The sequence below is a fragment of the Schistocerca piceifrons genome, unplaced genomic scaffold, assembly GCF_021461385.2.
Source record: "Schistocerca piceifrons isolate TAMUIC-IGC-003096 unplaced genomic scaffold, iqSchPice1.1 HiC_scaffold_570, whole genome shotgun sequence".
Taxonomy (NCBI): domain Eukaryota; kingdom Metazoa; phylum Arthropoda; class Insecta; order Orthoptera; family Acrididae; genus Schistocerca; species Schistocerca piceifrons.
In genome coordinates, this window is record NW_025728811.1 from 85,153 (window position 1) to 99,033 (window position 13,881).

Below are 13,881 nucleotides of genomic sequence, written 5' to 3' on the forward strand. Positions count from 1 at the left end.
TTGGCAGAGGATCCGAACCCGACTCGTCGGGAAGCGCTGCAGCATTCGCTCGGCAATGGTCACAATATGTTGAATACGCTGGTTCTCATACGGCAAAGAGAAAATGAAAGAAAATGCCCGATTGCCGACGTGTAACAACTTTGGCCCTTGTCAGTGCTTGGGCGGGTGACCGCATGGGAACACAGGGTACTGTTGGCAATTTTGCTTCCTATTTTTCTTTCTCCTTTGTTTTCGCAGCTGCAGACCGATTCAGTGAGGGAGACGCCACCGTGAAATGAAGGGGCGTGCTGTGTGTCCACCGCCTCGCCTCTCCCTGCCTCTCTCAGTCGTTTCTCGTGCTTGTCGTTTTGATATAGGCCGACTGGAGAGCGTCAGCTCTCGCGTCAGCTGAGCAAAGTCGAGACAAGTCGAGACACACTGTAGGCTGGTCTGCAGCGAGTAAGAGGGAGAAAGAACATTAATTTAACGGCGCGTGGCAAAAGTACTCATACGCAAAGCTGAAAGCCTGCTGCGGTGGCCGGGAATCGAACCCGGATCAACTGCTTGCAAGGCAACTATGCTGACCTTTACACCACCACCGCACAACCGGGCGCCCCCACGCCGCGCTGTGTCGGCTTCCCGCCAGTCGGCAGCGGCCGAAGGTGATCGTAGCCCTAGGCGCATTACGAGGTAGGCTAGGGGAGCACATGCAGATGCATTCGCACGGCGTATCCATGCACATTTCGCACCCTTTGGCAAGAGTCGGCGCCGGCGACGCAAGAGGACGCAGAGGACGGCGTTCTGGCGGCATTTTTAGGCAGTACAGTGCAGGATTCAGCGTCTGCAGCATTTTCTCGACAGAATGCTACGGCGCTTGACGGCAGTCCCACGTTATCTCGAGACATCTGCTCGGGAAGCAGCGAAAGATTGCTACTGGTCTGAGCATCGGTGGTTCAGTGGTCCGCCCACGCTCTGAAGCGGCGCCCGTCTCTCTCGCGGCCACCCCGTATAAGATGTCCTACATACGGGAGTACTTTTTAACGAGGAGCTACGCTCTGTCAACGGCTACCGACAGACACAGGACCGCCCGCGGACTCTACGTTGCCCTGACTGGACAACCTCCGCGTCATAAACTGGTGTTCCGGAACCCTACAGTGGAATGGGTGAACGTGTGGGCAAACATCAACAACCCGGTGTTGCCGTCGGATGTCAGTGCGCTCTGGTTTAAGATCGTCAACAACACCCTAGCGACGAACCAGCGGCTTGCCGACATTCATCTCCTTCCCTCTGCCAACTGTGGTAGATGTGGTGCTGTGGACACACGGGAACATCGTTTTGAGTGTGCATCGGTGTCGACGGTATGGCGGCTGTGTCAACGAATGGTCGCCCACATTAATCGAACGCCTCCTCACCTTGTGACTGTTCGTCGTGTGATAGTGCCTAACTTCAAAGCTTTCCCGCGGACGAAAAATAACGCCACTGTCTGGATCTTAGGGCATACGATTTATGCCCTTATCGATATGGCCGTCACTGATACTGTGATTTACCTGGATTATTTGTGGGCCCAGTATATGACACTGAAGGATTGCGTTCACTTTCGCGAACTGTTTGCGAATTTTTTGAAGGCGGCCTTGGATTACGGCTATGAAATGGAACTGCGGCAAACACCTTGAACTGAGATTTACTGAGCTGACGCGTTCTATTTTTACTTTCTTTTTCCTTCTTTTCTTTGTTTTATTTGCGTTATGGTTGGTGACTTGTGCCACACCCACACTACGGGTCGTTCTGGTTTTATCTCCAAGGGAGGAATGTCCTTTTACTTTTGAGGAATTTTATTTTGTTCACAAGACTTCATGGGTATTTTAGAAGATACAGCCTGTTTGTGTGGAACATTCATAGTTGCAGGAGTGTTTTTTTTCCAATCTCTTAAATTCTGTTTCCGGACTGTCGCGATTTCATTTTATTACTTTCCTGTGATTTCTGTTTCTTTCGTGTGATGCACACATCGACATAAACTGTCATGTTGTGCTGTTGTCCTGCGTTGACACCTGTTTTGTAACAACTCTCTGCTACATCGGAGTGACTGACGTTAGTCAGGAGGGACAATATATTTTTCTTTTAAGCGGAATATGAGTTTAGTTGAACTACGAGCAGAAGAGTTGAACCAGCGGAGGAAAGAAGACCGTCCACGAATTCCGCGATAAAATTTTTCTTAGTTCTCCATTTTTCTGTGGAAGAAGACACCACACTAACTGAGCAGAAGATGATTTTGTTTTAAGTTATACCACTGTTCCACGAAGTTCGACAGTCCAGCAAATATAGCGATGAAGCTCGCCGAAGAAGGCATATTTTGGTGAGAGTAAGGAGGGCTATAAGGGGAGTTGGGAGGCAAAAAAAAAAAAAAAAAAAAAAAAAAAAAAAAAAAAAAAAAAAAAAAAAAAGTGGTAGAATGCTCGCCTGCCACGCGGGCGGCCCGGGTTCGATTCCCGGCCGATGCATCGTTTTGCTTTTCCCGCGGTGCCGTGTGGCTTGCGCGCTTGAGATGCACGATCCACAAGAATGTATAGCGGGATTCCCTTGAGAAGAACCGAGAACGCAGCACGCGCGGTTCCCCACTCAGACGCTCGCGTCATGTTCTGCGGACTGGAGTCGGCCTGGCCTCACAAGTTGCTGTGTCCAGGTGCCTCCGAGGCAATGAACTTGAACGACGGGGAGTACTGCCCATCGTTGCAAAAGCTGCAGCACCACCACAATCAACTGGGCCGGCAATGCACGTGTAGCAACAGAACACGTTATCCACCAAGTAGTGTATCTCTGCGTCTAACAATGGGTACGCTACTTGCCCAGTTCCCAGGACCGACGGTCCGCCCCGTGCCTCGGTAGCGCAGTAGTCAGCGCGTAAGTCTCATAATTTTAAGGTCGTGAGTTCGATCCTCACCCGGGGCATTTAATTTTCTGTGACTCACGGTGGTGCTGTCGCTACGGCTCGAACTTATTTCTTGTTTGTTATCCACAACGTTTCAACGCTTCAGAGAGAAAATTTATACTTCCTGTTATTGATACTGACAGCTTTCCTTTTCCTCTTCTCCCAGTAGAGCATGAAGCCAAAAGCATTGCTCTGAGACTTTTGAGGTGCGCGCCTTGCCAGCCAGTATGCGCAATGACGTTCGCAAAGAGAGAAGGGTGCGAGAGACCATCCGATCCGTCGAACGGACGCCCAAATCCGGTGAGATCTAGTGGCTAGGATGCCTGGCTATCACCCCGGAGGCCCGGGCTCGATTGCCGGAACCGGAACGGAATTTTTTCCACACGAATCGTCTCAAGTTTCAGCAGTGCGTGCTGCCGTTTCCCGTCCTGCTCGCAGTACAGCTACTGTTTCGTGACCGCCAGCAGAACATAGACGGGCGAAGCAGACACACGGTGACCCTAGAAGTGGCGTGTGGCTTCATGCGACGTGTTTCCAGCGTAGGGCTGAGCAACCGTCCGCGTCGAGGCCCGTTAGCTCAGTTGGTTAGAGCGTCGTGCTAATAACGCGAAGGTCGTGGGTTCGATCCCCCCACGGGCCAGTGGGCTTTTACTACTACGAAAAGGCAGCGCCGATTTCAGCTGGCGAGTGTGATGACCAAAAGATCATCGCCCTGCGTGGACGTTGGCAGAGGATCCGAACCCGACTCGTCGGGAAGCGCTGCAGCATTCGCTCGGCAATGGTCACAATATGTTGAATACGCTGGTTCTCATACGGCAAAGAGAAAATGAAAGAAAATGCCCGATTGCCGACGTGTAACAACTTTGGCCCTTGTCAGTGCTTGGGCGGGTGACCGCATGGGAACACAGGGTACTGTTGGCAATTTTGCTTCCTATTTTTCTTTCTCCTTTGTTTTCGCAGCTGCAGACCGATTCAGTGAGGGAGACGCCACCGTGAAATGAAGGGGCGTGCTGTGTGTCCACCGCCTCGCCTCTCCCTGCCTCTCTCAGTCGTTTCTCGTGCTTGTCGTTTTGATATAGGCCGACTGGAGAGCGTCAGCTCTCGCGTCAGCTGAGCAAAGTCGAGACAAGTCGAGACACACTGTAGGCTGGTCTGCAGCGAGTAAGAGGGAGAAAGAACATTAATTTAACGGCGCGTGGCAAAAGTACTCATACGCAAAGCTGAAAGCCTGCTGCGGTGGCCGGGAATCGAACCCGGATCAACTGCTTGCAAGGCAACTATGCTGACCTTTACACCACCACCGCACAACCGGGCGCCCCCACGCCGCGCTGTGTCGGCTTCCCGCCAGTCGGCAGCGGCCGAAGGTGATCGTAGCCCTAGGCGCATTACGAGGTAGGCTAGGGGAGCACATGCAGATGCATTCGCACGGCGTATCCATGCACATTTCGCACCCTTTGGCAAGAGTCGGCGCCGGCGACGCAAGAGGACGCAGAGGACGGCGTTCTGGCGGCATTTTTAGGCAGTACAGTGCAGGATTCAGCGTCTGCAGCATTTTCTCGACAGAATGCTACGGCGCTTGACGGCAGTCCCACGTTATCTCGAGACATCTGCTCGGGAAGCAGCGAAAGATTGCTACTGGTCTGAGCATCGGTGGTTCAGTGGTCCGCCCACGCTCTGAAGCGGCGCCCGTCTCTCTCGCGGCCACCCCGTATAAGATGTCCTACATACGGGAGTACTTTTTAACGAGGAGCTACGCTCTGTCAACGGCTACCGACAGACACAGGACCGCCCGCGGACTCTACGTTGCCCTGACTGGACAACCTCCGCGTCATAAACTGGTGTTCCGGAACCCTACAGTGGAATGGGTGAACGTGTGGGCAAACATCAACAACCCGGTGTTGCCGTCGGATGTCAGTGCGCTCTGGTTTAAGATCGTCAACAACACCCTAGCGACGAACCAGCGGCTTGCCGACATTCATCTCCTTCCCTCTGCCAACTGTGGTAGATGTGGTGCTGTGGACACACGGGAACATCGTTTTGAGTGTGCATCGGTGTCGACGGTATGGCGGCTGTGTCAACGAATGGTCGCCCACATTAATCGAACGCCTCCTCACCTTGTGACTGTTCGTCGTGTGATAGTGCCTAACTTCAAAGCTTTCCCGCGGACGAAAAATAACGCCACTGTCTGGATCTTAGGGCATACGATTTATGCCCTTATCGATATGGCCGTCACTGATACTGTGATTTACCTGGATTATTTGTGGGCCCAGTATATGACACTGAAGGATTGCGTTCACTTTCGCGAACTGTTTGCGAATTTTTTGAAGGCGGCCTTGGATTACGGCTATGAAATGGAACTGCGGCAAACACCTTGAACTGAGATTTACTGAGCTGACGCGTTCTATTTTTACTTTCTTTTTCCTTCTTTTCTTTGTTTTATTTGCGTTATGGTTGGTGACTTGTGCCACACCCACACTACGGGTCGTTCTGGTTTTATCTCCAAGGGAGGAATGTCCTTTTACTTTTGAGGAATTTTATTTTGTTCACAAGACTTCATGGGTATTTTAGAAGATACAGCCTGTTTGTGTGGAACATTCATAGTTGCAGGAGTGTTTTTTTTCCAATCTCTTAAATTCTGTTTCCGGACTGTCGCGATTTCATTTTATTACTTTCCTGTGATTTCTGTTTCTTTCGTGTGATGCACACATCGACATAAACTGTCATGTTGTGCTGTTGTCCTGCGTTGACACCTGTTTTGTAACAACTCTCTGCTACATCGGAGTGACTGACGTTAGTCAGGAGGGACAATATATTTTTCTTTTAAGCGGAATATGAGTTTAGTTGAACTACGAGCAGAAGAGTTGAACCAGCGGAGGAAAGAAGACCGTCCACGAATTCCGCGATAAAATTTTTCTTAGTTCTCCATTTTTCTGTGGAAGAAGACACCACACTAACTGAGCAGAAGATGATTTTGTTTTAAGTTATACCACTGTTCCACGAAGTTCGACAGTCCAGCAAATATAGCGATGAAGCTCGCCGAAGAAGGCATATTTTGGTGAGAGTAAGGAGGGCTATAAGGGGAGTTGGGAGGCAAAAAAAAAAAAAAAAAAAAAAAAAAAAAAAAAAAAGTGGTAGAATGCTCGCCTGCCACGCGGGCGGCCCGGGTTCGATTCCCGGCCGATGCATCGTTTTGCTTTTCCCGCGGTGCCGTGTGGCTTGCGCGCTTGAGATGCACGATCCACAAGAATGTATAGCGGGATTCCCTTGAGAAGAACCGAGAACGCAGCACGCGCGGTTCCCCACTCAGACGCTCGCGTCATGTTCTGCGGACTGGAGTCGGCCTGGCCTCACAAGTTGCTGTGTCCAGGTGCCTCCGAGGCAATGAACTTGAACGACGGGGAGTACTGCCCATCGTTGCAAAAGCTGCAGCACCACCACAATCAACTGGGCCGGCAATGCACGTGTAGCAACAGAACACGTTATCCACCAAGTAGTGTATCTCTGCGTCTAACAATGGGTACGCTACTTGCCCAGTTCCCAGGACCGACGGTCCGCCCCGTGCCTCGGTAGCGCAGTAGTCAGCGCGTAAGTCTCATAATTTTAAGGTCGTGAGTTCGATCCTCACCCGGGGCATTTAATTTTCTGTGACTCACGGTGGTGCTGTCGCTACGGCTCGAACTTATTTCTTGTTTGTTATCCACAACGTTTCAACGCTTCAGAGAGAAAATTTATACTTCCTGTTATTGATACTGACAGCTTTCCTTTTCCTCTTCTCCCAGTAGAGCATGAAGCCAAAAGCATTGCTCTGAGACTTTTGAGGTGCGCGCCTTGCCAGCCAGTATGCGCAATGACGTTCGCAAAGAGAGAAGGGTGCGAGAGACCATCCGATCCGTCGAACGGACGCCCAAATCCGGTGAGATCTAGTGGCTAGGATGCCTGGCTATCACCCCGGAGGCCCGGGCTCGATTGCCGGAACCGGAACGGAATTTTTTCCACACGAATCGTCTCAAGTTTCAGCAGTGCGTGCTGCCGTTTCCCGTCCTGCTCGCAGTACAGCTACTGTTTCGTGACCGCCAGCAGAACATAGACGGGCGAAGCAGACACACGGTGACCCTAGAAGTGGCGTGTGGCTTCATGCGACGTGTTTCCAGCGTAGGGCTGAGCAACCGTCCGCGTCGAGGCCCGTTAGCTCAGTTGGTTAGAGCGTCGTGCTAATAACGCGAAGGTCGTGGGTTCGATCCCCCCACGGGCCAGTGGGCTTTTACTACTACGAAAAGGCAGCGCCGATTTCAGCTGGCGAGTGTGATGACCAAAAGATCATCGCCCTGCGTGGACGTTGGCAGAGGATCCGAACCCGACTCGTCGGGAAGCGCTGCAGCATTCGCTCGGCAATGGTCACAATATGTTGAATACGCTGGTTCTCATACGGCAAAGAGAAAATGAAAGAAAATGCCCGATTGCCGACGTGTAACAACTTTGGCCCTTGTCAGTGCTTGGGCGGGTGACCGCATGGGAACACAGGGTACTGTTGGCAATTTTGCTTCCTATTTTTCTTTCTCCTTTGTTTTCGCAGCTGCAGACCGATTCAGTGAGGGAGACGCCACCGTGAAATGAAGGGGCGTGCTGTGTGTCCACCGCCTCGCCTCTCCCTGCCTCTCTCAGTCGTTTCTCGTGCTTGTCGTTTTGATATAGGCCGACTGGAGAGCGTCAGCTCTCGCGTCAGCTGAGCAAAGTCGAGACAAGTCGAGACACACTGTAGGCTGGTCTGCAGCGAGTAAGAGGGAGAAAGAACATTAATTTAACGGCGCGTGGCAAAAGTACTCATACGCAAAGCTGAAAGCCTGCTGCGGTGGCCGGGAATCGAACCCGGATCAACTGCTTGCAAGGCAACTATGCTGACCTTTACACCACCACCGCACAACCGGGCGCCCCCACGCCGCGCTGTGTCGGCTTCCCGCCAGTCGGCAGCGGCCGAAGGTGATCGTAGCCCTAGGCGCATTACGAGGTAGGCTAGGGGAGCACATGCAGATGCATTCGCACGGCGTATCCATGCACATTTCGCACCCTTTGGCAAGAGTCGGCGCCGGCGACGCAAGAGGACGCAGAGGACGGCGTTCTGGCGGCATTTTTAGGCAGTACAGTGCAGGATTCAGCGTCTGCAGCATTTTCTCGACAGAATGCTACGGCGCTTGACGGCAGTCCCACGTTATCTCGAGACATCTGCTCGGGAAGCAGCGAAAGATTGCTACTGGTCTGAGCATCGGTGGTTCAGTGGTCCGCCCACGCTCTGAAGCGGCGCCCGTCTCTCTCGCGGCCACCCCGTATAAGATGTCCTACATACGGGAGTACTTTTTAACGAGGAGCTACGCTCTGTCAACGGCTACCGACAGACACAGGACCGCCCGCGGACTCTACGTTGCCCTGACTGGACAACCTCCGCGTCATAAACTGGTGTTCCGGAACCCTACAGTGGAATGGGTGAACGTGTGGGCAAACATCAACAACCCGGTGTTGCCGTCGGATGTCAGTGCGCTCTGGTTTAAGATCGTCAACAACACCCTAGCGACGAACCAGCGGCTTGCCGACATTCATCTCCTTCCCTCTGCCAACTGTGGTAGATGTGGTGCTGTGGACACACGGGAACATCGTTTTGAGTGTGCATCGGTGTCGACGGTATGGCGGCTGTGTCAACGAATGGTCGCCCACATTAATCGAACGCCTCCTCACCTTGTGACTGTTCGTCGTGTGATAGTGCCTAACTTCAAAGCTTTCCCGCGGACGAAAAATAACGCCACTGTCTGGATCTTAGGGCATACGATTTATGCCCTTATCGATATGGCCGTCACTGATACTGTGATTTACCTGGATTATTTGTGGGCCCAGTATATGACACTGAAGGATTGCGTTCACTTTCGCGAACTGTTTGCGAATTTTTTGAAGGCGGCCTTGGATTACGGCTATGAAATGGAACTGCGGCAAACACCTTGAACTGAGATTTACTGAGCTGACGCGTTCTATTTTTACTTTCTTTTTCCTTCTTTTCTTTGTTTTATTTGCGTTATGGTTGGTGACTTGTGCCACACCCACACTACGGGTCGTTCTGGTTTTATCTCCAAGGGAGGAATGTCCTTTTACTTTTGAGGAATTTTATTTTGTTCACAAGACTTCATGGGTATTTTAGAAGATACAGCCTGTTTGTGTGGAACATTCATAGTTGCAGGAGTGTTTTTTTTCCAATCTCTTAAATTCTGTTTCCGGACTGTCGCGATTTCATTTTATTACTTTCCTGTGATTTCTGTTTCTTTCGTGTGATGCACACATCGACATAAACTGTCATGTTGTGCTGTTGTCCTGCGTTGACACCTGTTTTGTAACAACTCTCTGCTACATCGGAGTGACTGACGTTAGTCAGGAGGGACAATATATTTTTCTTTTAAGCGGAATATGAGTTTAGTTGAACTACGAGCAGAAGAGTTGAACCAGCGGAGGAAAGAAGACCGTCCACGAATTCCGCGATAAAATTTTTCTTAGTTCTCCATTTTTCTGTGGAAGAAGACACCACACTAACTGAGCAGAAGATGATTTTGTTTTAAGTTATACCACTGTTCCACGAAGTTCGACAGTCCAGCAAATATAGCGATGAAGCTCGCCGAAGAAGGCATATTTTGGTGAGAGTAAGGAGGGCTATAAGGGGAGTTGGGAGGCAAAAAAAAAAAAAAAAAAAAAAAAAAAAAAAAAAAAAAAAAAAAAAAAAGTGGTAGAATGCTCGCCTGCCACGCGGGCGGCCCGGGTTCGATTCCCGGCCGATGCATCGTTTTGCTTTTCCCGCGGTGCCGTGTGGCTTGCGCGCTTGAGATGCACGATCCACAAGAATGTATAGCGGGATTCCCTTGAGAAGAACCGAGAACGCAGCACGCGCGGTTCCCCACTCAGACGCTCGCGTCATGTTCTGCGGACTGGAGTCGGCCTGGCCTCACAAGTTGCTGTGTCCAGGTGCCTCCGAGGCAATGAACTTGAACGACGGGGAGTACTGCCCATCGTTGCAAAAGCTGCAGCACCACCACAATCAACTGGGCCGGCAATGCACGTGTAGCAACAGAACACGTTATCCACCAAGTAGTGTATCTCTGCGTCTAACAATGGGTACGCTACTTGCCCAGTTCCCAGGACCGACGGTCCGCCCCGTGCCTCGGTAGCGCAGTAGTCAGCGCGTAAGTCTCATAATTTTAAGGTCGTGAGTTCGATCCTCACCCGGGGCATTTAATTTTCTGTGACTCACGGTGGTGCTGTCGCTACGGCTCGAACTTATTTCTTGTTTGTTATCCACAACGTTTCAACGCTTCAGAGAGAAAATTTATACTTCCTGTTATTGATACTGACAGCTTTCCTTTTCCTCTTCTCCCAGTAGAGCATGAAGCCAAAAGCATTGCTCTGAGACTTTTGAGGTGCGCGCCTTGCCAGCCAGTATGCGCAATGACGTTCGCAAAGAGAGAAGGGTGCGAGAGACCATCCGATCCGTCGAACGGACGCCCAAATCCGGTGAGATCTAGTGGCTAGGATGCCTGGCTATCACCCCGGAGGCCCGGGCTCGATTGCCGGAACCGGAACGGAATTTTTTCCACACGAATCGTCTCAAGTTTCAGCAGTGCGTGCTGCCGTTTCCCGTCCTGCTCGCAGTACAGCTACTGTTTCGTGACCGCCAGCAGAACATAGACGGGCGAAGCAGACACACGGTGACCCTAGAAGTGGCGTGTGGCTTCATGCGACGTGTTTCCAGCGTAGGGCTGAGCAACCGTCCGCGTCGAGGCCCGTTAGCTCAGTTGGTTAGAGCGTCGTGCTAATAACGCGAAGGTCGTGGGTTCGATCCCCCCACGGGCCAGTGGGCTTTTACTACTACGAAAAGGCAGCGCCGATTTCAGCTGGCGAGTGTGATGACCAAAAGATCATCGCCCTGCGTGGACGTTGGCAGAGGATCCGAACCCGACTCGTCGGGAAGCGCTGCAGCATTCGCTCGGCAATGGTCACAATATGTTGAATACGCTGGTTCTCATACGGCAAAGAGAAAATGAAAGAAAATGCCCGATTGCCGACGTGTAACAACTTTGGCCCTTGTCAGTGCTTGGGCGGGTGACCGCATGGGAACACAGGGTACTGTTGGCAATTTTGCTTCCTATTTTTCTTTCTCCTTTGTTTTCGCAGCTGCAGACCGATTCAGTGAGGGAGACGCCACCGTGAAATGAAGGGGCGTGCTGTGTGTCCACCGCCTCGCCTCTCCCTGCCTCTCTCAGTCGTTTCTCGTGCTTGTCGTTTTGATATAGGCCGACTGGAGAGCGTCAGCTCTCGCGTCAGCTGAGCAAAGTCGAGACAAGTCGAGACACACTGTAGGCTGGTCTGCAGCGAGTAAGAGGGAGAAAGAACATTAATTTAACGGCGCGTGGCAAAAGTACTCATACGCAAAGCTGAAAGCCTGCTGCGGTGGCCGGGAATCGAACCCGGATCAACTGCTTGCAAGGCAACTATGCTGACCTTTACACCACCACCGCACAACCGGGCGCCCCCACGCCGCGCTGTGTCGGCTTCCCGCCAGTCGGCAGCGGCCGAAGGTGATCGTAGCCCTAGGCGCATTACGAGGTAGGCTAGGGGAGCACATGCAGATGCATTCGCACGGCGTATCCATGCACATTTCGCACCCTTTGGCAAGAGTCGGCGCCGGCGACGCAAGAGGACGCAGAGGACGGCGTTCTGGCGGCATTTTTAGGCAGTACAGTGCAGGATTCAGCGTCTGCAGCATTTTCTCGACAGAATGCTACGGCGCTTGACGGCAGTCCCACGTTATCTCGAGACATCTGCTCGGGAAGCAGCGAAAGATTGCTACTGGTCTGAGCATCGGTGGTTCAGTGGTCCGCCCACGCTCTGAAGCGGCGCCCGTCTCTCTCGCGGCCACCCCGTATAAGATGTCCTACATACGGGAGTACTTTTTAACGAGGAGCTACGCTCTGTCAACGGCTACCGACAGACACAGGACCGCCCGCGGACTCTACGTTGCCCTGACTGGACAACCTCCGCGTCATAAACTGGTGTTCCGGAACCCTACAGTGGAATGGGTGAACGTGTGGGCAAACATCAACAACCCGGTGTTGCCGTCGGATGTCAGTGCGCTCTGGTTTAAGATCGTCAACAACACCCTAGCGACGAACCAGCGGCTTGCCGACATTCATCTCCTTCCCTCTGCCAACTGTGGTAGATGTGGTGCTGTGGACACACGGGAACATCGTTTTGAGTGTGCATCGGTGTCGACGGTATGGCGGCTGTGTCAACGAATGGTCGCCCACATTAATCGAACGCCTCCTCACCTTGTGACTGTTCGTCGTGTGATAGTGCCTAACTTCAAAGCTTTCCCGCGGACGAAAAATAACGCCACTGTCTGGATCTTAGGGCATACGATTTATGCCCTTATCGATATGGCCGTCACTGATACTGTGATTTACCTGGATTATTTGTGGGCCCAGTATATGACACTGAAGGATTGCGTTCACTTTCGCGAACTGTTTGCGAATTTTTTGAAGGCGGCCTTGGATTACGGCTATGAAATGGAACTGCGGCAAACACCTTGAACTGAGATTTACTGAGCTGACGCGTTCTATTTTTACTTTCTTTTTCCTTCTTTTCTTTGTTTTATTTGCGTTATGGTTGGTGACTTGTGCCACACCCACACTACGGGTCGTTCTGGTTTTATCTCCAAGGGAGGAATGTCCTTTTACTTTTGAGGAATTTTATTTTGTTCACAAGACTTCATGGGTATTTTAGAAGATACAGCCTGTTTGTGTGGAACATTCATAGTTGCAGGAGTGTTTTTTTTCCAATCTCTTAAATTCTGTTTCCGGACTGTCGCGATTTCATTTTATTACTTTCCTGTGATTTCTGTTTCTTTCGTGTGATGCACACATCGACATAAACTGTCATGTTGTGCTGTTGTCCTGCGTTGACACCTGTTTTGTAACAACTCTCTGCTACATCGGAGTGACTGACGTTAGTCAGGAGGGACAATATATTTTTCTTTTAAGCGGAATATGAGTTTAGTTGAACTACGAGCAGAAGAGTTGAACCAGCGGAGGAAAGAAGACCGTCCACGAATTCCGCGATAAAATTTTTCTTAGTTCTCCATTTTTCTGTGGAAGAAGACACCACACTAACTGAGCAGAAGATGATTTTGTTTTAAGTTATACCACTGTTCCACGAAGTTCGACAGTCCAGCAAATATAGCGATGAAGCTCGCCGAAGAAGGCATATTTTGGTGAGAGTAAGGAGGGCTATAAGGGGAGTTGGGAGGCAAAAAGAAAAAAAAAAAAAAAAAAAAAAAAAAAAAAAAAAAAAAATGGTAGAATGCTCGCCTGCCACGCGGGCGGCCCGGGTTCGATTCCCGGCCGATGCATCGTTTTGCTTTTCCCGCGGTGCCGTGTGGCTTGCGCGCTTGAGATGCACGATCCACAAGAATGTATAGCGGGATTCCCTTGAGAAGAACCGAGAACGCAGCACGCGCGGTTCCCCACTCAGACGCTCGCGTCATGTTCTGCGGACTGGAGTCGGCCTGGCCTCACAAGTTGCTGTGTCCAGGTGCCTCCGAGGCAATGAACTTGAACGACGGGGAGTACTGCCCATCGTTGCAAAAGCTGCAGCACCACCACAATCAACTGGGCCGGCAATGCACGTGTAGCAACAGAACACGTTATCCACCAAGTAGTGTATCTCTGCGTCTAACAATGGGTACGCTACTTGCCCAGTTCCCAGGACCGACGGTCCGCCCCGTGCCTCGGTAGCGCAGTAGTCAGCGCGTAAGTCTCATAATTTTAAGGTCGTGAGTTCGATCCTCACCCGGGGCATTTAATTTTCTGTGACTCACGGTGGTGCTGTCGCTACGGCTCGAACTTATTTCTTGTTTGTTATCCACAACGTTTCAACGCTTCAGAGAGAAAATT

General features: G+C 51.4%; 11 non-coding genes across 11 annotated transcripts; 7 read left to right on the forward strand and 4 right to left on the reverse strand.

The window, feature by feature from the left end:
* Nucleotides 1–509: 509 nt before the first annotated feature.
* Nucleotides 510–581, reverse strand: Trnaa-ugc. Its single transcript has one exon. It is a non-coding gene; the product is annotated as a tRNA-Ala (tRNA).
* A 2,271-nt stretch (nt 582–2,852) lies between these two features.
* On the forward strand, nt 2,853–2,925 carry Trnam-cau. Its single transcript has one exon. It is a non-coding gene; the product is annotated as a tRNA-Met (tRNA).
* A 546-nt stretch (nt 2,926–3,471) lies between these two features.
* On the forward strand, nt 3,472–3,545 carry Trnai-aau. Its single transcript has one exon. It is a non-coding gene; the product is annotated as a tRNA-Ile (tRNA).
* A 592-nt stretch (nt 3,546–4,137) lies between these two features.
* Nucleotides 4,138–4,209, reverse strand: Trnaa-ugc. The gene has a single exon. It is a non-coding gene; the product is annotated as a tRNA-Ala (tRNA).
* A 2,256-nt stretch (nt 4,210–6,465) lies between these two features.
* On the forward strand, nt 6,466–6,538 carry Trnam-cau. Its single transcript has one exon. It is a non-coding gene; the product is annotated as a tRNA-Met (tRNA).
* A 546-nt stretch (nt 6,539–7,084) lies between these two features.
* Trnai-aau lies at nt 7,085–7,158 on the forward strand. The gene has a single exon. It is a non-coding gene; the product is annotated as a tRNA-Ile (tRNA).
* A 592-nt stretch (nt 7,159–7,750) lies between these two features.
* Nucleotides 7,751–7,822, reverse strand: Trnaa-ugc. The gene has a single exon. It is a non-coding gene; the product is annotated as a tRNA-Ala (tRNA).
* A 2,269-nt stretch (nt 7,823–10,091) lies between these two features.
* On the forward strand, nt 10,092–10,164 carry Trnam-cau. The gene has a single exon. It is a non-coding gene; the product is annotated as a tRNA-Met (tRNA).
* A 546-nt stretch (nt 10,165–10,710) lies between these two features.
* On the forward strand, nt 10,711–10,784 carry Trnai-aau. Its single transcript has one exon. It is a non-coding gene; the product is annotated as a tRNA-Ile (tRNA).
* Nucleotides 10,785–11,376: 592 nt separating this feature from the next.
* Nucleotides 11,377–11,448, reverse strand: Trnaa-ugc. Its single transcript has one exon. It is a non-coding gene; the product is annotated as a tRNA-Ala (tRNA).
* A 2,264-nt stretch (nt 11,449–13,712) lies between these two features.
* On the forward strand, nt 13,713–13,785 carry Trnam-cau. Its single transcript has one exon. It is a non-coding gene; the product is annotated as a tRNA-Met (tRNA).
* Nucleotides 13,786–13,881: the final 96 nt, after the last annotated feature.